A 23,675-nucleotide genomic window follows, 5' to 3' on the forward strand; every position below is an offset into this window, starting at 1 on the left:
TTAAAGTTGTCTTTGCCAGCCAAATTTAGTACTTGCTCATTCCAAGAAAACTCGAAGTAAGGCCAGGTGTGGGAAAGCAGATTTGAGTTACATTGTGCAGCTTGTCTCTGCACGACTCCTGCCAAGGATGCTGGGTAGTTAAACTGTCTGATTCCCTTGGTGTCTTTTGCAATTCTGAATAAAAGAAGGAAACCACTGATAGGGAATGTTTTAATCTTGGAATTTTTGTTTTGTTTTGTTTTCTTTCTTCTTAAGTATTTCATAGCATGAGGTAATGCTGATTTTAGAACAAAATTGCCCAGGTCCAAGCTAATAAGAGGACAAGTCTAGATTAAGAAGTAATGCAAGTCATCTCCTGTTATGCTTGTTAACCTGTGCTTGGGGACCCTGTGAACTGTGCACACAAGCAGAAAGGAGCTGCTCATCCCACATGTGCAGCTTGTTGGGGAGAACTCAGTTCACAGGTTCCTCACATGAAAGCACAATGGCTTCCCTGCCGTACAAACCCAGCTTTTGCAAACTGCTTGGTAGAAACTTTGTGAGACATAGGTTGTATGCCTGTCCCTATGTTAACAGCCTCAGACAGATGAATGTCTCCTACTCTTTGGACATTTTGACCCATTACGAATTGGTAATACTTGTAGCAGATGAGATTACCATTCCACAGCTGAGATATGCTTTTCTGTAGCTTTGTTTCACCCCTACTGCTTGATGGCTTCACTGGTTGCTCTCGTGTCTTGGTGAATTCCCTGTTTTCTTTGTTCAAGGTTCCCATGATTTGTGACACCTCTGTCAAAGGTCCAACTTTGTCACCTCAGTTCCATGTTTTGGTCTTTCCTTTCAGCCCCAAACACCTCAGAATGCTCTGGCTCTCCCCAGTATGGACATATGCAGAGAATTTCCCCATGGGGAAGGAAGGATTATTCCAAAGAAAGAGCAAAATTCATCCCTAGAGACAAAAGACCCTGGAAGGATACATCAGAAAAATGGAAATCCTTGGCTGGTTTAGGACACGGATGGATACCCTACTGGGAGGCCTTCCTCACCGTGAGCAGTGCCCCAGGTATCTCAGGCTCTCCTTGGACAGCAGCAATAGCTACTGGCTCTGGGCAAAACCAACTGCAGGACTGCACCTCTTTTGCCAGCTCTCACAGTCTGCTGCCAGCTGCCATTGCCAAGGGACCACCTGGCACTATGCCCACCTTCTCAAGGTGGAAAGCACAGTCTATGGCCCCAGCCCCAGTGGGCTGTGTCAAAACCAGATGGGACACACAGCTGATCCACTTACAGCTTTCTGCCCCATGCCATCATGCCTGGATTCAACCATACTGTGTCATGTGTGCAAGAACAGTTTGTCAGTGGCAGAAGCCTCCTGTAGCCAGGAAAGCTTTCTTAGAAAGTGCTTGGTTCTTTCTGTAGGAAGACCGCAAGTTAAATTCAGACTGAAGGAAACAGTTTGTATGGAAAAAATGAACACTACTAATTTTGGGAAAAAAAAAACATACTTACCTGGGAATGATGTGTTGGCATGGAAGGTGTTAGGGAATCTAAGCCAGGGAGCAAACTCCCATAGACACCTTCCATTAAAAGATCAAGCACAAATAGCATGTTTTTTCCTTTTCATTTTTTTCCTTCCATTCAGCACTCGCTGATTCCTTACAACATACCCAGGTATTTTGCACATATTTATGGCAGGGTATTTTGGTCCCAGCCCATCTCTACTAAGCAGATGAGAGAATAACCCTTCAGTTTTTTGCTTTACAGTTGCTATAAGAAAACTCATAATTCAGTCTTCATGTACAGCAAAGTTCTGATGAGATTTAATGGAATCGTAAGTTCTCTTTATGTATATACTGGGAACCCATGGCAAGGCTGTGAATTCATTTGCTGAGGGACATTTACAGTCCCTCCCCACAAAATAAAGACAGAATGTTTCACACTTTTTTGGCAGAAGTCTGATGCTTACTTCAGCAAAAAGTGAATAAATAGTATAAGATACATAATTTCTTTTAGAACTCTCACAATGTTTAATGTACATGTTATCTACATTCTTAGCACATTTGCAGAGAGTCCTTATGTTTCACCCTTTACAAAACTCACCCCCTGTTGAAGAATTTTGGACCTTTGAAGGTTTGGGTTTTGCTAAAAGAATTGTGGCAATAAAATTAAAATCTAAAAGTTCCTCTCTCCTCTCCAATTAATTTTAAGTCATGAAATTATGTAATGTGGCACAAAAGGCTACATATCTCTGCATTTTTCCTGCATGTTTGTTGGAGAGGAGACAAGAGTCCAGACATGCCACTGATCCTGAATAAATGGCCTGAATCACGCAAAGATGTGAAGAAACACACTTTCCTCAGTGAATAAGATTAGATGAATGCATAAATCTGTGCCAGATCATTGTTGGCGATGTTCCATCAATACAGGTTCATAAACAAATTAACCCTCCTCATCTGGACAGCCTGGGTTGGTATCATTGCAATTTTTGAACTTTAATCTGTACTGAAATCACAGCAGTGTAAAACCAGCAGAACACAATGATATCTCAGGCCTGGTTTGCTCTCATCTCCTTCCTAAGAAAGTATATTAATAAGCAATTTGTCTTATCCCACAAAGCATTCAGGGGCAAAGCATGACATTAGACCAAGAAGGATGATAAATTACCAAAAGATCTGCAAGCCATGTTTGTGAAGACTGAAAAAGATGGAGTTATTTAATGTTATGTTCCGACCTCACGATCGATGTTTAGTATGCATGCTTGGGCCTTTCCATGGTGGGTGTTTACTAGGTCACCATCCATAATGTCTTTCTTTAGCATTAAATTGGCTGTACACCCACATTCTGAATTCCTAATATATTTCATTTGCACTTCACCTCTAATAATTTCAAGGAAATAAACTGTAATCAGTTTATTATGAGTGATCACCACTTGGTCAAAACTGCCTCAATGAACATGAACTTCAGCAGGAATTTTCTTGAAAGTTTCTAAAACGTTCAGCATCAGTTTCTTTTCTGATAGGAATATAGTGCTTGAGTGATAGAAGAGCAAAAGGTCTATTTGCTGCATGGTCCAAGTGACAGGGTGTAAATGAGAAGAGGTGAGAGGTGAAGCTGATGTTAACAAAGTATATCTGGTGGCAAAGTGACCCCAGAGCACATGTTCTTGTCTGACATGACAGCTAAGGGAAATCTCCATCCTGCTGCTGAAGGAGGGAGTCACAGAGAGATGCAGGCTGCTCCATTGCTCTCTTTGATGGGAACACAGAAATACACCACACCTTCCAGATCAAGGGGCATATCTTGGTTGTCTCCACTCTGGGGCATCCTCTGGACTCTTCAAGGCAAACTGGTTTTGCTTGTATTAAAGACAAGGGGCATGACATGAGGTCACCCCAGTCTTAGTTCATACTTTGGTCCCTTTCTGGGAGGGCACAGCATGGAGCTCAGCCCATAAAAGAGCTGTCAAAGGGGCAGTGTGGACAGTCGGAGGAGCAAGAAGCTGGGACAGCATCACAAGAGAGGGAACACAGTTTAACCAACCTGCTTTGGATAATAGTGGTAGAGCATGGGAGAGCAGAACCCAGAACTTAATCCCTGGGCAGTGTCCAAGGGGCAATCCCCATGGCATGGCATGGCCCCACCAGTGGTGCCAAGGAGCAGAGTTTGGAGCTCCAGAACAACCACTGAACTTCCTAGTGCTGCAGAGCTGGAAGAAGCCTTTTTAATCAAGGCCAACAGAATCCACTAGCAAAAGGCTCAAGTGTAGCGCAGCGATTGCCCGCTGTTGATTTTTGCGTGCTCATTCACGGCTACCAAGCCAGCCACATTCCAGGGAGGGAAGATTTGCAGAAAAGCATGGATTTAGCATCATGTTAAGAAGCTATTTACTGAAAATGTGAGATGCCAGCTGAAACCTGGCATGAAGCAAAACTGACTACATCTCATCGCCTAAATGCTCAGACTAATAATGGTGTTTATCTGTTGACTACAATGCAAATTTGTAGTGCAGGGGCCAGCAGAGGCCTAAAGTACAGGGTGTTCTGCAGCTAACTCAAGCTATTTACAAGGCTTCAAATTTGTGAAGCAGTTTGCTGCAATTGCAGGGATATAATAGTCCTATTAATCAAAGCCTGAAAAATCTTCCTTTTTTGCTTAGTCTCAAAACTTTCTGAGAAGCATAAACAAAAATAGTGAGAACGATACAGGGTCATATTTATTGTGACTACTGTTATTACTTCAATCATCATTACTGTTATTTTTTCCCTCTACTCAAGATCCAAACTGAAACTAAAGCAACATATTTGAGTGTTATCACCCTATTCAGTATTTTCAAGGTGCCCATTAATGCTAGTTTTTGAAGGATACTTATCCCACAATAAAACCAATTTCTAATTAACATCATGCTGCTTTAATATCCCCTCTGGCCTTCTGCCCTCCTGGGATCCCAGTGTGCTGAAATTATTTTGTGCTCCAGCTTTTCTTGCACTACTGTCACATTTGTCAGTCTCATTTTGGGTCTTCAATCAAATTTCATCATCGAGTGTGAGGATGAATTCCGACATACCACATTCTTCCTCCTATTGACCATAAAAAAACATGTCTTCTAGCATATATTACAAGCATCTACAAAAAGACAAGCATTCACCCAAAAAAAAAAAAATTATATTTTTAAAGTCTTGCTTTTTCAACTTTATCTGATGTGTGGTACTTAAATCTCTCTCAGAATCAAACCATCAGCTATACTTTTTCCTTGTTGTGAGAGCCTACAGGACTGGGGGGCTGCTCATTCCTCTGTGTGCTCTTCCAGACCCACATCTATCCAGGATTACCAAAATAGACAGCAAAAGAAAAAACAAACAAACAAACTTCAGCCCATTTTCCAGCCCCAGCCCAGCCGTCCTTTCCCTCTCAGTTCTACCCCCAGCACACACACCAGGGAGAAGCATTGCAGACAAAGATCAAAAGAGAAAGCAGTGTCCATATAATTATGCTTTTGCAGGCAAAGAAAATGCCAAAAATGTTTTAGAAATTCCTCTGCCTTTCTATGTTTGAGTAAACCAGGTAGTACTTTCTCAGCAGCTCAGTCAAAAATGCCCCTTTCCTGTTTGTTTGAAAATACATTGTTTCTGCCTACAGAATAAAAGCTGATTGATTTTCTCAATAAAGAGACAAAAGGAACAATAAAACGAAACAGCAAAAGCAGCCCAAAAGTGAGGTGTCAGTCGATTAGGCTAAAGTATTTCACGTTGCAGACTTCTGACTTGTCTGTTTTCCCTTGGTGTTTCGAATTCAAACACATTTTCTTCCAACTTGCAAGCTTAACTGATCACATACTGCCCAACGAAATACCCCCTAGAGTGGATGATACTGCAAAGTACTGAGCACTTAGATAAATAATTTGTGCCTTTCTTCAGGGCAGTATGAACTGTTCATTCCCAAAGAACCTAAACAATTTCCTCATAGCTCTCATCATCTTTCAAATGTCATATTTATAAAATCAAGAGCTGATCAGGATTAGCCTCTGCCAGCCTCAAAATACCTTTCCTGAGTTAGATCTAGTCCATGCAATTAGCTAAACTACAGCCTAGGTGATTACACTTTGTAAACCTGAATTTCTCACAGCCACAGTTATATCCTCTCTTTTCCATCACCTCCATCATCTCCTTTGCCTCGTGAAAGATGAAGGAAAAAGAAAACTTCAAAGTCTATCAGTGCTTTCAGCCTTAAAGTAAGAAGCTGAAATGGTGAATTTTTTTCTGTAGCAAACATTTCAGAAAGAAATGTCATTTCCAACATTTTGGCTCAGCTTGATTTCAAGTTATGTGTGTTTGTGCCACCAGAGAACTGCAACCTACATGGCTCGTGTCCCCGCAGCCATCAGCCACGCTCCTCCAGTGGCAGGAAGCAGAAACTTGAGGTGCTTGACAAAAAAGTCTAATTGGGCATTGAGGCAGCTCTGGCAAACTGACCTTGAGGCGATCTGAAACTTTTCATCCTGATTTTATGACACCTTTTCCTTCCCCCCAAAAAAAGTAAAGTCTACATTTTCCTACAGAAAATATCCATTGAAAATATTGTAAATATTTACCAACAAAACATAGAGAAAAAAAATCTTGAAGTCTCTGTGAAGCTACAGCACTTTAATCCCACATTCTTCAAATGGTTAATGATTCCCACAATGGATCAGTCCCCATTTCTTTGAGTTTTTCTTTTCATCACCTTCAAACAAAACAAGTGTTGGGCATATATCATTTAAAGAAGGTTTTAAAGCACTTTGGAGGGTAACATGAAAGAACGTTATTTCTCCTGAAAAAAAGGACCTTGATTTTTCAGAATTCAGTAACTACATCAGTTCTAAATCAGACAGCTTGCAGGTCTTTAATTGAATATGATTCTGTGCGAATGCATTTTCTTTGCTGAAGGAGAGATGGTATTTTCTGTTAGGAAAATTGTATGCTGTGTGAAATATCACGGGTATGATGAATCAGAGACAGATTTGATTTTTCCATGGTAAATGTCATTAAAGAAATCATTGCCATTCTCTCAGAGACATTTTAATGTTTTATTTTTAAAAAATTGAAAATCAAAAGCTTTATGAGTTTTGCTTACATTTAGGTTCTCTTTTTTGCAACGACATCTTCAGATTAGTGCAGAAATCTGGCATACATAACAAAAAAAAAGGTTTACAATCCAATTTTCTGTCAAAAATAGTTCAGATAGGATATTTTTCAGTAAAAGCTAGTGAAGAAATTTCAACTCTTTGCCTTTCAAGTTATACACCCCATTTGGAGAATATTTTAGTCTTTTCACTGTGTACTGCATGTAGGTTTAGATAACTTTGTTGAGAACATAGACAACATGTATTGCAGAAGACAAAATTAAATGAACATAGAATTAAATCATTACAGAAACAGAAAAATAAAAATCCACTCTTGGTGCATTTTCTTGTTGCAAGAGAGTATTTCTCTTTTCCATTTTATATGAAGTTTACTGTATTTTGGAAATAACCATGTGTTTTCTTTCATTAAATATATTGTTTATGCAGGTGAAAAATAATTTACTAGGTGGGAGAAATTTTTACATGAAGTGCAAGAAAAGTATTCCATTCATCATGTATGTCCGCCAAGGGACAGTGACACAGTTTGTCGAGTAAGGGAAAGTGACACATCTCATGTATTGCTTTCCTTTGTCTTTTTAGCCCCAGGTACAAAAGTAAAGTAAATGTTAGCACAGCTCTGCTGATAAATTCATTACCTGTCCTCTGTCACACACAGAAAAGAAAGAAAGAAAAGAAAGAAAAGAAAGAAAGGAAAGAAAGGAAAGAAAGGAAGAAAGAGAGAAAGAGAGAAAGAAAGAGAGAGAGAAAGAGAGAAAGAAAGAGAGAAAGAGAGAAAGAGAGAAAGAAAGAAAGAGAGAAAGAGAGAAAGAGAGAAAGAGAGAGAAAGAGAGAGAGAAAGAGAGAAAGAGAGAGAAAGAGAAAGAGAGAGAGAAAGAGAGAGAGAAAGAGAGAGAAAGGGAGGGAGGGAGGAAGGAAGGAAGGAAGGAAGGAAGGAAGGAAGGAAGGAAGAAAGAAAGAAAGAAAGAAAGAAAGAAAGAAAGAAAGAAAGAAAGAAAGAAAGAAAGAAAGAAAGAAAGAAAGAAAGAAAGAAAGAAAGAAAGAAAGAAAGAAAGAAAGAAAGAAAGAAAGAAAGAAAGAAAGAAAGAAAGAAAGAAAGAAAGAGAGAGAGAAAAAAGCAAAACCTCTTTCTGCTTCTATTCAAATGACAAAACTCTCAGTGATTTTGATAGGTGCTGATAAGGCACTAAATAAATAAAGGTGAGCTAATCTTTGGGATTTCATCTCTAGTTTTGCTAGCAGAGTGCATGCTCCTGAGACCGGTTGCTCTCTAAAGAGTCTCTGATGAGCAGTGCAGGATAGAAACTAATTCCATGTGCACATATGAGCCTCACACAGTCGCCTCCTGCTTTGCCCTGGCACTGGAGCAAACAGCACATTGTCATGGGTACATTTCCCTTTGCTCGCCCTAAGCAGGGCACCAGAGGGGTTCTTTGCCCCCCTCCCCACACCCATGATCACAGTCAAATCTAGGGAAGCCCACGCCAGGAGGCTGGAGCCGGTGTGCTCAGTGCATGGGAATATCTCCCTTTGAGAGGGTATCAAATCCTGACATCCATCTGGCCATCCATAGACAACTGCAAGCGCTCTGGCAAGACCATGGATATCTTACTCCATCTCTTGAAGAAAAGTTCTCTAAAGCAACTGCACATGTGCAATACTTAACCCATCCTGCCATGGGCAAGCGGGAGCCACGGCAGACCTTTGTGGCTCACTACCAGTCCCACCACCATAGAATGCGCAGTAGATAGGTTTTATTTTCTGCCCCTCTTTTCCTAACTCTTTCCAAGTGACCTCTGAGCCCCCAGAGTCCCTTCCCACATCACCTCTGCTGCGATCATCTGAACTGATTTCCCAAATGTTCCTCGGCATTCAGATGCACTCCCGCATGTAAATGTTGATAGCAATCAGCTTTAAATCCAGCCTTTGCCCTGGCAGATCATTATACTGTGAATAAAACATGGAAATACCTGGATTTCTGATCAGCAGTAGGTATGCTGATGACTTTCATGTGGGGCACGAATTGTAAATGTGACAGGACTCATTATCTATAAATCACTGTTTGGATTGTGGTTAACTTTCCGTGGTAACAAAGATAAAACACACTCTGTCCCTCATTAGCTGAGCACTGACAAAGCACTGCAGGGATCTTTCTGTTGCACAGAAAACATCTGCCTGGATTAAACTTCAGGAGATCTCTCACAAAATATTTTAATCTGAGGCATCTCTCCAGATAAAGTCACATATGGGCAAGCAAGGCCTGTTCCCTGCCCTGGCCTTGGGACAGCGCAGCCACCTTCACACATCCAGCTTCACAATGTCCCAAACCCCAAAAGCAAAGCTCCCCCCTGCAACAAGCTTCCATTGAGTCAGAGGTACTCAATTCGCAGTTGAAAAAGCAATACTCAAAGTGGGATTTCAAACACAGCTTTGTCTTCTTCTGTGTTTTTATTTACTGAAGAGGCTTCTGTTCACACATGCTCTGGAGAAGCTCAACCTATCTGTGTGGTTTTCTCTCTGGTCCCATCACCATCTCACCTACTGCAAAACATTACCTGTAAATCTCTATAGCACTGTTGGACTGCCTCTTTCTGCCTCTCTTCTTTCAATTTACCTTTGGTGCCCACGAAATATTGGACAAAACTGCCCAATATGCTGAGACCTCAGCTTTTTGTCAGTGTTGTCCTGTGTTTCCTTTACCATTTCTCTTTCCATGTGACAGGACAGGAAAATCCTTGGGGCAGAGATTGCACGCTAGCAGTGTGCTTCTGTGACTCTGGGATGAATCCAGCATCGGTCCTTAACTGAAACCCAGAGATGCTTGTGCTGTACAAGGATATCCGCACCCTATTTGCATTCATGAATTCACACATTAGACAACCTGCACTCTTCTAGGAGCATTTCTCCCTGAACATAATTCTTTCGATAACCACACCTCAAAAAATCTACACAAAATCAAGGACAGAGGCTCTTTTTTGGCAAAACAGCAGAGGATCTGAAGGACTAAAGAAACAGCTGGAGATGAAATGGATATGAGGCAAATTTCCCCTGGTATTATCATAGTATGCTCATGTTGCTGCTGAAAGACTTTTTTTTTTTTTTTTTTTTTTTTACAGATAATACTAGTTATTAAAAGATTTGTGAGGATATAACTATTGCTAGGAATACAGAGTGCAAAAGAGCATTGTGCAACTTATGAGTTAAATGTAGCATCCTGTCATGAGGACCTGGAAGACCAAATGAACTAGTTTTTCTGCTGCTGTGCCCTTATGAGAGGCAGTGACTAGAGGGTAATTCAGAAAATGGAAGATAAGTGCTTGTTGGCCTCCAGGTCTGGTAAGTCCATTTTCCATCAGAGAAAACCAAGAGCAAGAAAGCATGTACTGAGACCAGGCATGAGGAAGGAGGAGCAGGGAGGCGAAAGGAGACAAATGTCTTCCTGTGGTAGCTGGCAGCAGCAAAGTCTGCTGCTGCAGACTAGGAAGGCGACAGTTACTTTCTCCAAATAATCTTGTAGCACTTTTACAAAGTATTAATCAGCCTTCACAACCTTCCAGGTGGGTAAATAGCACTTTCCTTGTTTATTATGTAGATACATGAGTTACTCGATAACACAGATTAACTCAGATTCTTAAACCAAGTTAGCAATACGTTTATAAAATGCACCTCGCTGCTCTGAGCTTTCACTCCTAATTCTCACATCCCCTTCCTGAAATGGAAGGACTTACAACTCCATTAGCTTTTGCTGAATAACAAATAAAACTTAAGAGACCTCCTACTTGGCCATAAACCCTAGGCTGCTTGGTCCTGACCACGCTTCTTTCCAGAGCCAGGGATACTGCCTAAAGACCCTGAGTGCCTCACTCTAAGCAGTGGAGTAACCCCCCACCCTTGTTGTGACTCTTTTTCTTCAGCAGCTGACTCTCTGAGCGGATCAGGGAAACTCATAGCAAATGGTGGATGTCCTCTTTGGAAAGGATTCAGTTTGGCAACAGGTGATCACCATTGCATTTCCAATGCTGCTGTCCTTCATTTCTACTAATTAAGAGCCTGACCCTGGGAAGTGGCAAGCAGCTCCTCAGGTATGATGAGAATGCCTTCCACTCAATGGTACTTGCTACAAAAGGCAGGAGACACTGCTCACAAGTATTTCCTGGCTTGTTTTGAACCCTGAGAGTCAGACTCAGGAACCTCTACCTTTCAGAGGCCATTTCTCAAGGTATCTTGACTCTTTATTCCCAACCTTATTATAACTCACCTGCACCCATTTTTAAGTTTGTCTTTGCTATTTTTTATAGCTTATTTGTCTTTGCTGTACCTTGTTACTGGTCATGCTGATGACAGTATTGTAAAATTGAATGGGCAATTTTTAAAGTAAACAATAATGTAGAGAAAAGGCCTAAGGGTGAATGAAAGACAAGTCAGTGTATGTGGACTATCAGAGAGGATTCATTTGTCCTGCAGAGGAAACCCAATACTAGTTAACTTCTATGGGTAGCAACTATGCTGATGTTCCTCTCTCTTTTCTTAATCACACATATTTACCTTGTATTGATGCTGGGATGATTTGTATGCCACAGGTTTCTGCTGAATTTCAAGAAGAAATATATTAACCCAAAATGAATAGCATTGTGTCAGTTGAGGGTGAGTATTTATTTCTGGTGTGTTGCATTTCTTTTCTGCTGTGCTGTCAGATTGTCTGCAGGGCAGCAGCACCCAGCATAGCAGGTGAATCACTGCACTTCATTCCACAGCATGATTTATACTTCTTCAGTTTTGGTCATGCTGTTTCTGCCTCTTGTATTTATTGCTCTTTTTTCAGGCATTACACTTAAGACTAGGATCTTGATCCTCTGTACTCTCACAACTCACAGCACCATTTGTGCCTAGCAGGGTAACAAGTCATTGGATTGGAATGGCTGATTTATAACTAATTTGTAGACATGGGCCTGTTTTACATAGAGGCAGAGTAGGTAGTTGTCTATAGTGGCAGATTATTAAGGGCTAGAACATAAAGCCTTTAGCAAGTATGAAGAAAGGAGATCATCTGAGACAACCAACAACAGTCATGCAATGGTAGGTGCCCCGAGCTTCATCTTTCTTGAGGGTCTCAAGGTCATTAGACTCCTGAGAGCTTATCTCTGGTAGAATGCAATATAATCTCACCAAGATCTGTTCTCCACCTGCCTCTACCACTTCCCAAGGGAGACGGAGGTTTCCTGTTTCCCTACAACCTCTGCTCTGCTGGCTGTCAATCCTGCACTGCTGGTGGTGGGTCTGGCAGATTTGTTCAGTACCAATGCAGGATGGGAGTAGAGGGAGGTACACGGTCAGGCCAGGCACAGCACAGGAAAGCCTCAACTATCTGTTACAAGAGCCAAGGAAGTTTCACAGTTACAGCCTCTTCACCTCTCAAAGGTCAGGTTTCAGGGTAACCTCACTATTACAGCCTTAAGCATTGAGCTGCAATGAGAGCAAAATATAGTACTCCATTATCGTCTTTGGAGGTTACACTGCACAATTTTGCCTTTGCACTAATGCACTTTGTTTCTTGTAAGTGGCAGGCAGTGCACACTGCAACTGACAGAGCCTGCTCCATGTTCGTGCCTCCCAAATCCTTCAAGGATTGTCACTGTTTGACAAAGAACTTTGTATTGCTGGTGGAATGAAACCAACAAGACTCTCTTCTTCATCAGCTGCAAAGGCATTAATCCAGAGCAGCTACAGGAACTGATCACAAGAACAAGTGTGAATCCACTTTTGAAACACCATCGCTAGTGTACCCTGGCTGAGTGCAGCTGATACAAGAGGCTTTGTACTGCAAAGCAATTCTCAATGGTTATTAAATTCCTAAGCTCAAAATAAAATCATGCAAGTGAGGTGCGCAGGAAAGTCACCTAGAAACTTCTAAACTTCATTTTTAATTAACAATATATAACTTCACTTGCTGGAAAAGTGAGGATTGTCTTTTGTTCTGGGTGTTTACAGGAGCTAGAATAACCAGTCCTTACTACAAGATAAGCAATAAAGCTGTGCTCCTAAGTCACTGACAGGAGAAAAAGAATGTGCAGGCACAAAAGGATGTGCAGCACTATTTTCCAAACAGGAAGCCTCCAAAACTGTTGAGTGCTACAAAGAGGACAGTTTTTAACCTTCTTCTCTACTTTCATAAGTAAAGAAACATGTTCCCCTTGTTCTTCTCTTATGTAACCAATTCCAGTGAGCAGTCATTTCATGTATTTTGCAAGGTAGGATAAAGCTTACATACTAACACCTATAAATGAGGACTTGTGTACTAACTTGAGCTGCCCAATAACCTATAAAAGTTCTCTAATGAAAATCTAGGAATATTTTTACATTTCTACTAGTCTTTCCACTTTTTTTTTTTTTTCTGTGCTCTACTTCTGTGTTTAATATGATGCCTGTTATTAACCAGGCTGGGTTTGATGATCCAAGAGGTCTTAACCAGTCCTACATTTCATCATGTCATGTTTGTGACATTTCCGACAGATTGCCACTGATGTTTGAATAGCCCAAATTAATCTCTTGAGAGATAAGTAAGGAGAGGGCATCAGATCTGTGCAAAGTGCAAAAGCAGTCAAAACTGTCCTAAAACCTTGGAGGGGATAAGCATCACTCTTTTCATGACCTTGAAACCTGAGAAATCCCCAATACAACTGAAAATGGATAAGAGAGATTTCGCTTTTTAGTCAACCAGAAAGTGAAAATCCATTTGACAGGTGTCACAACATCCTGACTGCTGGCTAACCCCCAAGGACCACAGACAATGTGTTTACTTGGCACCTTGCTACTGCGGGTGTCAATCCCAGCCAAAAGGAAACCCCACACCAGTGTTCTTGCTCAAGGTCCAGTGTGGAGGGCAAGCAAGATAACTGAAGGTAGCAGTGTCCCTGGGTTAGCTCTGCAGATGGAAAATCTCAGATGGTCACTCCACGCCTACTAGAGGATGGGTAGGTCAAGACTGGAAAAATGCAGCTAGTGTTTCTCTAATAACAGGCTTCTTTCTCCCTGAGCTGTTTTTAAGGCAACTTTTTTCCCAGTTTTGGGTAACAACAAAAGTGCTGACAATCCAGAATTTTCTCATAGGCTGAACATTTTAAATTTTATGCAGGTCCAGAAGTAACACTTGTGTTCAACTTCAAAGAGAGTTCCTGGGAAATAATAACTGTCAGTCATATTCATGTCAACTTCTCTGTGTTGCCTTATTGCCTGAATGTCCTCTTGAAACTTTTAATCCCCCAGTGCATCCTTCAGTCAACCACTGCCACTGAGCTGCCAAGGTATAAAATCAGAAGAAAGTGAACAGTGGAAAAATTAAGAGAAACAGCAAGGTGTGAGAACAAGCTCTGGAAAGAGATTATGAAAACGGGCCACTGTCCTCCTGATTTTTTTCTGAAGGCTGCATACCCGTCATGCTCTCTATATGTCTATATTCCACTGTCTAAATCTACAGAGGTCTAATGTTTGTGGAACTCTCTTGAAAATGTGAATATCTTTCTAATGAAGGCACCATTTTATCTTATATCAGTTATGCATAGCCTTTTTCATCCCTGGCTCCTATTTACCCATTTGTGACACTGTCCAGAAACAAAAAATTACACTTGTAGACTGTTTGGTCTCTGAAGCAGGTTGCCTTGACCAAGAATTTTAAAAGCCACTTGACACAACTTCAGGTGAACAGCTTGAGACTTTTTGAAGGTTTTCATGACTCTGCTGGAGAAACCTCTCTAAGACACAGCAGATGATAACCCAAAAATAAATCCTCCTCTGAAACTCCTGTTGTGTTGGGTTTTTTTTCCTTGTTTGCCCTGTGATTTTATTTGTTCTGAGGCTCTAAGGTGAACCGTAAAGAGGTGATTGTTAGTATTCCAAATACCAGGAATAATAGTTAGAAACAGATTTTTACTACTTAAGGACATCAAAGAACTAAATGGATTTCCTGGGTTACTACATTCACTCCCTGCTGCGCGTCTTGAAATCATACATTTGTACAGTTAACAATCTCCAGTTTCCTGCTCATGCTGCTTCTTTCCCAGAATAGATTTCCATACTACTGAGAAACCCTCCCACTTTCACAATTTCTTGCAATGTTCCCAGCAAACACAGAAGAGTTCCCTGCTGTGCTTTGTATTTGGTCACCTTTCAGATCTGTTTCTTCCAGCCACCCTTCCTCCCACATAATTCATTTTCCACCCTTTGGCTATTTGCTTGATTTCCCTCTCACTTGTTACAATTTGACGTCTCTATTAAAAATAGATAGATAGATAAGCTCCAAAACTGGGTCTGGGAAAGTTCGCAATGGCAGTGGACTAAATTTCTTCTTTCTACTTGTAACAAAATACTTTTAATAACACAACCTTAGTACAGCATTTCTCTTTTTTTGTGACTGTCATTTTCATTTTATCATCCTCTATGAATTCTAACTCACCTGTTGTCAGTGGCACTGCTGCCTCTTCAGGGTGATGATGAACTCAGTGGCAGGCTACCAACTACTTAAAAGCAATAAACGAGATGTGTTGCACTTTATCTCCAGCACAGGATATGCTGGGATGTCCATTCTTTGTTGGCTTTATTTCTCCCTTCTTTCTTTTTCCAGCTTCCAGCAGCCACTTGCAACAATAGCAATGATAACAATGAAGCAGCTGAAAATGTTGTTGTTATTTTGATTTAATGAGCCCTCTGTTCTCTAAAAGAGTCAATACTTCCCCAAAATAACATCAATGCTCCCTGTAAGAGCAGAAAAGTTTGTGATACTAGCAGAGTCTTTTCTCAGTCACTGTTCATCCTTTGGGGACTGATGGAAGAACAAAAGGCTTATGTTTGATGCCTGGTAAACCTAGTGTGGGAGCAAATGATTCTGGTAACTTCTGTGGTAGCAGAACAGGATCTTTTATTTGAAAACAGGGGCTTGTACTATTTCTCACATTATGACAAAATGTTTTCACCTTAAACACAGTTGGATGGTGCGTCTCCATTTATGCAGGTGCCCAAGACAAAAAAATAAACAACTCCCTGCAAAGAGGGACAGGCCACTAAAAGAATGTGTGTGTCAGGACAGATTAGTCAGAGCCCAGGGCACAGGGCAGCATCCATCTGTGCTTACTGCAAGTCTGTGGATCAGAGTGGAAACAGTTGCACAGGAATGACCAGGATTGCAGGGGGATAATAATTTTAGGGGCAGGAACAAATAACAAATTAAGAAGAAGCAAAAAGTATTGCTCTGTCCTTGACTGAGCTTGCAGGTGGGATTGTGAGCCCAAAAAAACCTTCCAAAAAAGAGGAATAGGGGATGGAAGAAAGTCCAAAGGGTCAGTCAGCAGAAAACTGAATCTTCCCTAGATATGGGCAATTTGATGACTACATGTCTCTTTCCCATGACTGTGAAAGTCCTGGCTTCTCTGTGTGTTCATTCCAAGCTGAATCTGACTCATCCATTAACTAGACATACAGCTCTTCACAGTTTTGTAGATAGATTTACATATGATTAAGACAAAAATCTCTTTTAAAAATATGTTCAGTCTTAATAAAACAATGTCCATCATTGAGGAATCCAATGTAACCTTTGGTAGTTTAGTTTCATGACTACTTACCCTAACAATTAGAAAAGCAATTTATTTCTTCCCTGAATATTAAGGGTAAACCATAACTCCTGCTGGATGCTCAGAGACACTTTCAGGTAACGACAATTTATTATTTGCATTTTTCTTTATGAAGGCATGATTTTATTTCTTCATATTCTTGATAACTTAAGATTTATAAAGTGGAATTTTAATCAATGGTTTTAGAGAACTGGTAGACAAGATAAATAATCTGAAACAGAATAATTAAATCTAGGAAAAGGAAAAATATGTGAATTATTTATGTGAGAGCAAAGATACAGGACAAATGTAGTAGTCATTACTAAAAAAAAATTATGATCATGTAAATTAAGATGTCTCTAGTCACCAGAATCAAGCACCCGCATCCTGGGTTTAAGATTCCTCAATTTCCACCCTTTTTCTGCTAGACAGAAAATCCATCTCTCACCAAATGTTCAATGCACGTGTGTTTAATTATTGTTGTGACTCCCTTCTAACCACACATCACAGTGTCAAGGCAGGCACAGGTCTCCCACAGTTCTTGTGCCACCAAAGAATCTCAGACATGGTACCGTGTCCCACATGATTCTAAGTTTCTGGTTTAAACAACTGAACTCAGTTCCTGTCTCACATGCAAATGCTTCCCACTGACTATTTATATCTAGAGATCTTAACTCGGAGCTGGGTCCCACAGAGGCAATTTTCACTTATTCAAGTACAGGTCTGTAGTGCCATTTGAGACATCCACCAGGGCCATCAGCGATGGCTCAGCACCTATAGGAAAGTCATACAATTCTGGAGCATAGTCATAAGTCAGGCAGGTTATCCACATTACACTGTGCTGTGCAGAACTGAAATACCCATTCTACCCACTGTGTGTCCAGGAGATCAGTTAAGCTCAATCAGTTTATTGGTTAAGGATCTATAATATAGGTCAGAGAGGCAAAGTTTATGATTCCAAATCTGTAACCTTTGGTTATGTCACAGGTGCTGCAGTAGCTAAAAGCAAAGCCAGATTAATATGCTGAAATCTCTAACAGCATTAATCCTTGCTGTTCATTACACTTAACAAACTTCCTATCATGTCACTTAATTTCCCTCTGTCTTTTTCTGAAGCATAAATTAGATTATCACCTACAAGGACGTTCTTCAGAAACTTTCCTTCAGAAACAGTCAGAAAAAGTCAGCATTCCTGGAAAATAAAAGCAGAGAAGAATGCAGAATAAAAGCCTACCTGTGTTACCTCTGAATAGGAACTGGAATCAGCAGCTTAATGAACTGTAACAATATTTAATGAAACTGTGGTTTGTCAAAATATCTACCTGAGCTCCCAGTCTAACTAGTAAAGCATTATAGAAGTTTGGTTTATTGATTGTCCAGACAATACTAACCCTTTATCCTAATAAACACAGATGCTAAAATCAACATGTAAGTAATAGATGAGCCACCAGAGCTCTGAACATATTTGTTTTGATATCAGAAACAGGCTGTTTGTAATCATACACAGCTTTACATAAGTGAGCTGATTTTGTTCTTCAATGGTTTTTCAATTTCTGCTCTTTGTTTATAGCCATCTCAGGCACTGTGCAGTGCAGACATAGCTATAGAACAAGCTCATGGTACCATCCCAAGACAGATCTCCTACAGTACAGTCAGATCTCCTACAGTACAGCCGTTCATGTTTTATTGAAGTCAAATGCAAAATTTTCATCAATGCCTTTGTTTATTGCTTTTGCTTCCAGGTTTTTCTGTGCTTCTTTGTCTGCCACAGAGGGATGGTGGTGTGACAACAGATGCTTTCTGAGCTCATCAGTTAGTGCCACGTATTCCCACTTGAATCCCTGGTTGTCGCTGTGTCTGGCTCTCTGTTTTGTGCATTTCTATTGTATTCATCTATAGCAGCATCGGTTACTCTGGAAATTATTAGAAAAGGAACAAATAACCAGGTTTTGTGGTGACTTTTAAAAGTAACCCTTCCGTTCACATTGAATGAAGTGATGGTAACCATCGGGCTCAGAGCCCGGCAAGAGCAGAATAAATTTTTTGTGCCATTGGACTATGTCAGATGCCAGTGACCTTTATTCAAGGAAAAACACATAGAAAATATGACCTCAGAGGAGAGACTGAAAGAATTAGCATTGTTTAGTCCAGAAGAGTGTAGTGAGATACATGACACCAGCATTCAAATACATAAAAGGTGGCTTCAGTGGGCAACCTGTTCACCAGAAGCCATTTGAGAGTCAATAAGGAATATCAAGCTTGAAGGGCAACAAGGGAGATTTAGACTGGGTATTAGGAAAAGCTTTTTCAATGTAAGGATAGAGAAGCACTGGGAAGTGGGAGAAAATTGTTTGTGTAAGGCTGCCTGTTCCATCTGTCAGACAAGCATTTCCCAAGAATGGTTCACGTCAAGTCACCCCTGTTCAGGAGCAGCAGATGGGACTGAATGACCAAGGGAAAGCTTTTCCAGTATTGTCTTGTAGATTTCTAGGACAACATGGTACAAAAGAGGGGAGGGAAGGTGGCAGATTTGTAACATGTTGATGCCCATATAAAACCCCTGTTGCAGGTGCTTCCATGAAGGCTGAGGATGTGCACATGCACCTACTTGTTATTCTTCCATCTGGATGAACAGGACATTTATGTCTCTGAGAAGAGGATCCACAGCCAAAATCTCACTGACTTTATCTTGGCTAATTTTGAAACCTAGAGCCAGATCTTCCTAAGTTACACATTGTATCTGAACAATGGTGACAAAGAAACGACTGAAATGCAATTTGGCATATATAATTTCAAGGAGGGTATGACTTTAAAACCAATGTTGTTTAAGCTTTTTGTTATGTGTTTCTCAGTCCTCTTGCATTTTGCTAAGCAGCCACAGAATGTGATCTTAGCCAGGGAACTGCTAAATGTTGTCAAATTCACAGCACAAGACAAGCTCTACCTCAGCAAATGTTTCACGTTATCTAGGTTTATCTTTCTCCCTGAACCTCCTGTGTAAACAGAGAGGGTTAGAATATAGATTCCCTATCAGATGGCTGAATCCAGTTCCTGCCACTTTTCAGCTGGACTCCCGCTTGGAAAAATAGGAAGCAAACTTTTATTTTTGAAATTGCTGAGCTGGGTCTGAACCAAGCTGATGCCCTAGTGACATTTGAGTAGAAGTGGTGTTTTTTTGTTGTTTTCAAGAATGACTTTGAAGCAGCAAGATTCAGTGCTCCACATCTCTTATTGATTTTGGCTGTTGAATGTTTTATGACAAGGAGTCTCCCTGCATGAACTCTGAATAGGAGATCAATAGGCTGCTTAAGATGTCTTGCTGTGTTTAGCTGACTGACGCGCTTCCTTTCCATCAACACCATCACTCTTAACCCTTTTCCCTCAACATCTCATTCTAGCTCTGGGGTTTTTGTCATGTGCATCCCTTGAAAGCTTTCACCTGCAGTGTCATTAACTTTCTGATGTACACCATGACAGATTGGACATTCAATTGGCCTGCAACTTTTCTTGTTATCAACATAATTAGTACCAGGACACAATCTGGAGGAAGGAAAAAGGTGAGTTTGCAAAAAGCCTGCTTTCCTTGAATCTTCAAAGTTTCCATCCCAATAATGGATTCCTAGAAAAAAAAAAAATCCTTTGCATGAGAAGTACACCACATGTTGTTCTCTTTCCAAATAAATATAGGCTTATGCCTCATCCTTATCTGGGGACATTCTTGGGGATTTCATTGAAGTAGAGTGATCTAAATCAAATGCTTATTTGAGCTTGTAGAAACAGCTGTGCTGTTTCTCAGGCTTAGTTCCCTCAGTTGTTCTGGGTCTGGGAACAGAAGTGCTGTAACACAACCAGAGAACAGTCCCTCATCTGAGAATCAGAGGTCTAGTTCCCTCACGTCTGACTGAGCTCAGAAGATGACATGAGAGACAGACATGAGAGGAGCGGTGAGGTGGAGACCTTTTCACTGAGAACTAGTCCCAGATTAATTCATTGCATAGAAAGCAACACATCACATGGCGAGTACTTGATGCAGCTCACTGCAGACAGTGCTCACCACAACAAAGTAGAGCCAGCCCCACAATTCTCTTGGCAGTGCCATAGCTCTAAGGAGGCAGTAGGCAGGGGCTGCTGCCCCTCCTGGAGCTCTGGAATGACCAAAGTATCATCCCAAACCTCGCCAGTGGCAAGACAATCTACAAACCCAGGTTTCTAGGGCTTCACTGCATCACTTTGCCTCCCCTTTGCCATTCTCCCTTCTCGTGAGCAAGCTCAACTGCACTCCTTCATTCTTCAGGGAAGCAAAATGCTGTTCTATGTCACTGTCATGAGTATGCTCATGTTCAGATTACCCATCAGATTGCATTTCAAGGGAGAAACAGAACTCCCACCACTGAATTCTTCTGTCCCTTCCTGCTTACTCAGAAGGATAAATTTTCATTCAAAAGGAACATTTACATTTATAAGCAGTGAATAAACACCCTAACAATTTCTTTTTTGAAGTGTTGGCTCAAAAAAAAGTCTTGTTCTATTCTGTTACTTACATTTATAGTGGAGAAGGATTTAAGCAATGGAGCTCAGTTCCTATCCCAGATGACTGTCTAGGGTCTAGACGCTATAGTACTTAATCCAAAAGCTGTTCATGAAGCAACCAAGAAACCACTTTAGTGACTTTTGTGTTAATTAGCTCCTTCCAACTAAAACAAACAAACAAACAAAAACAAAACAAACAAACAAACAAAAAAAGCCCACCCCACACAAGAAGGACTCTGTTTCTGTTCTATGCCATTTCCAAGTGTAATAATTATTCATCAGCCATTAACAGCAGCTGCAGATTCCCTCCTCTCTGTTGTCACTTGTTCATCTTCATTTTCCCAGGAGGAGACACAGTAAGGAGAAGTTTCCTTGAGTGCCTGGCTCAGTTGGTGAGAAGCAGCAGTCCTTGGCACACAACAGCCATGATTTCAGGAGAATACATTTGGGGCAACTTCACTCAGAGCATTCCCCTTCCACAAACCCTTAGAAGAGTGTGACATTGGAGTTGAGGCAATGAGCTTGATTGCAGATTATCTGATCAGCATGGCCTGATTATAATAGAAAGAAAGTAGGGATCTTGGAGCCACCAAGGAGCCTTGTACCTTGGTCCTAAACTGAAATACGGATGTGCTTCTCATAGACAAGAGCTCCACCACTTTTCAAAAACCTGAGGACCCCTATACAGGATTTTCTCAATGGCCAAATATCTCTCCCAGCACTGGAGAAGTGGAAAGAGATTGTGTGAAGAGAATGTCATGGTATTTTCATCCCTTTTTACTATCTTTTAATGTTCTGGGTTTTTTTCAGGAAAGCAGGTTAACTGGTCTTGAGAATGGAAGAAGGACCTACACTGGAGGTGCAGGGGTCCTGAGAGCTCAGGAGCAACTTGTAATGGTCTCAGCCCGGCTTTACACTTTGTTACAGCAACCATGCTGATGTCCCACATGTGCTTTGTAAAACTGCTCATCTCACCTGAAAAATCTTTGTATTTACTTAAAATTCTTAATGTGGTTTGACTGTTACTCCAAAGTTTCTGTAATGGACATAGGCAACATATTTGGTAGGCACCAGATGAAGTATGAGAGTATCGTTGGGAGTCTCCCTTGGATTTTCTGCTCTTCAAGTAATTATCTTTTGCTTGCATGGATGCTTTAAACTTAGTGTAATCCAAACTAATGGGAACTGGCAGAGGGAGCACAGAAGAGACACTCAAGATGGAGAAGCATAAACTAAGCATGAACTCTACACACTTCTCCTTAAATGTTAATTGTCCTCAATTGCTATACAATGTTTCCAAGCTAAATGATTCTCAGATGAAATCTCTTAAAGCTCCTTTTTAGAAAGGAGCTAAACTGTCTCCTGCTGTGTATAATCCAAACAGAGCCTGTGCTTCCCTTCCCTACAAAGAGATTTGACCAGTCTCCCTGCCAGAGATAAGGATGGTCTGACACAACAATTCTGCTCTCCCACACAGAGTGCTCAGAGATGCTTTGATATTCCTTGTTGTTGCCATGAGGCTCTAAATCCTCCAGCCTTTTCATCTCTCTTCAGGGGTTTTCTCCAGATCCTCTGAATATAAAGAGCTACTGTTATATTCAGGCAAATATTTACAATGTCACACTTTACAGCAGGACTGAGACTTCCCAAACTGTCTTTTGGAGCTGAATGACCAGTGTCTATGACTACTAATGGAGATCAATTGCCTCAATACCCCACAGAGCTTTGCAAATAATCACTGGAGTCCATTGACTTACGGGTTCCCTGATTTTTTCCTTTCTCTGCCTATTTGTTACCATCAATCACTGGAACAGCATCCCCAGGGAAGTGGTCACAGCACTAAGTCTGTCAGAGTTTAAGGACCATCTGGATGATGCTTTTGGTCATATGATTTCATGTCAGGTAATCCTGCAAGGAGCAGGGAGTTGGATTCAATGATCTTCATAGGTCCTTTCCAGCATGAGACGGATTCTATGATTCTGTGATATCAAGCGAATTGAAGTTAGGGGACATGTGTCTTTCTACCACAAAATGGCTTCGACATGCTATACAAAATTCGTACCCACACAGACTTATGTCTTCCTCAGTAAATTTTCAATTTTTCCTTTTCAAAGTAATTTTTGTATTCAGGATTACATTTACTTTGATATCACAAGTGGTCAACGCATCCATTCGATTATTGTAAAAAGTGGCAAGAAACTAGGTATAAAGACTAGTGAAATCAGTATGATACCAGTGTTACATGAACAACATTTTGACACAGAGATCTCTTAGCTTATAGGTTTGGGGAAACTGATTTTGATTTTATTCTCCCGTAGAAAAATGTATATGAACCTCTCTGCCATCTTCACCATTAGAAATTATTTTAGTCATAAGGAAACACTCAAGTTTTGGACAAAAGAAAATATTCGATGTTTTCAGCTGCAAACCAGGTGAACAAAAAAATGACAAAAGGCAAGAATGAAGCTACAACAGACATCTAAATTTTCTGTAAAAGAAGTATCTTCATTCCACTATCTCAAAATTAAGTTTTCTGTCAAAAGAATGAAAATATTCTGGTTTTGTTTAGTACTTCATAGAATCAAATTTTCCTGCATATATCTCTCCAGATTCTGCTGAAATAGGCTTTTGTCATTTTTCACCATCTGAAGCTATTGACTTTTAAAAATCAGGATGGGGTTCATCACAGATTCCTGAACAGTCAGCATCTCTCCATGGTTCACCATGAAGGCTCCTACCACAACCAAAGGAGGAAGAAAAGTATATTTTCAGAGGGGATTTATTTTTTGGCAGAGCTACAATACTTGTAGGGGGAATTACACTGTAAAGTTGCTTCTTTCTCTCCGTTAATATTCTTGAAAAATTTAAAGAACATGTAGACATGGATGATCAAACTGGACTCTTTCAGGAATCCTGACCAACGTAAGAGG

Source organism: Patagioenas fasciata, chromosome 7 (genome assembly GCF_037038585.1).
Source record: "Patagioenas fasciata isolate bPatFas1 chromosome 7, bPatFas1.hap1, whole genome shotgun sequence".
Lineage (NCBI taxonomy): Eukaryota > Metazoa > Chordata > Aves > Columbiformes > Columbidae > Patagioenas > Patagioenas fasciata.